The following is a 1,256-nucleotide window of genomic DNA, read 5'->3' on the forward strand; positions in this document are numbered from 1 at the left end:
GATATATATATATATATATATATATATACAGATAGATAGATAGATAGATATATAGATAGATAGATAGTTAGATAGATAGATAGATAGATAGATAGATAGATAGATAGATAGATAGATAGATAGATAGATAGATAGATAGATAGATAGAGAAGAAGAGAGAGAGGGAGAGACATTACACAAGTCACACACATGCGATTGTATAGGTACACAGACAGATATGTATTAGTACCTGAAAATATCTGTGTATATATTCAGAGGAGGAAAGGGAGGGGGTGAGAAGCATATACACAAACCACAAACCACACACACATACACGCGCGCGCGCAGCTGTGTGGTAAGAAGCTTCCTTCTCAACCACATGGTTCCGGGTTCAGTCCCATTGCGTGGCTTGTTGTGCAAGTGTCTTCTACTGTAGCCTCGAGCCGACCAAAACCTTGTAACTGGATTTGGTATACGGAAACTGAAAGAAGCCTATCGTATATAAACGCACAGATTTGTCTGTTTGTCTCCTCCCCCACCATCGCTTGACAACAGATGCTGGTGTGTTTATGACTCCGTAACCTAGCGGTTCGGCCCTAAAGTCGGATAAAAGAAATACTAGGCTTGATCGACTAAAAGCAGCGCTCCATCATGGCCGCAGTCAAATGACTGAAACAAACCAAAAAATTTATATATATATATATATATATATATATATATATGCGTGCGCATCATATACGTTCATACGTATCTGGAGATGTAATTGTGTGTGTGTGTGTCAGTGTGTGAGTGCGTCTTTGTGTGCGTACAAATGGCTAAGTATAAAAATAAAAGAACAAAGGGGATGTAAAAATTAACCGAAAAATGTAAGAAAGATAAACACTGAAGTATATAATTTGTATCGGAAGTAGTCAATTTGCTTTCAAGCATTTGTTTTACCTCCTACACCGCCTCTTCTTTTTTTCTTTTTTCTTTTTTCGCTTTTCAAACACATGTATTTGCGCTTGCGCGTTTGTGTATGTGAGTTTGAATATGTGTGCATGTGTGCGTGTGTGTGTGTGTGTGTCTTTTATTCGTGCCCTGAATATATGGGACAAGCTGTTCCAGTTTTCCTTACATTCGCAAGAAACAAAAGAATGTGACAGACAGGCAAAACGGATGATGAGGACTTACGCATGCGCACATCCATTTACATTCTGATATATGTACACGTGTATGCATACATACATACATACATACATACGTACATACATACATATATATATATATATATATAT

This window comes from Octopus bimaculoides, chromosome 16 (genome assembly GCF_001194135.2).
Source record: "Octopus bimaculoides isolate UCB-OBI-ISO-001 chromosome 16, ASM119413v2, whole genome shotgun sequence".
Lineage (NCBI taxonomy): Eukaryota > Metazoa > Mollusca > Cephalopoda > Octopoda > Octopodidae > Octopus > Octopus bimaculoides.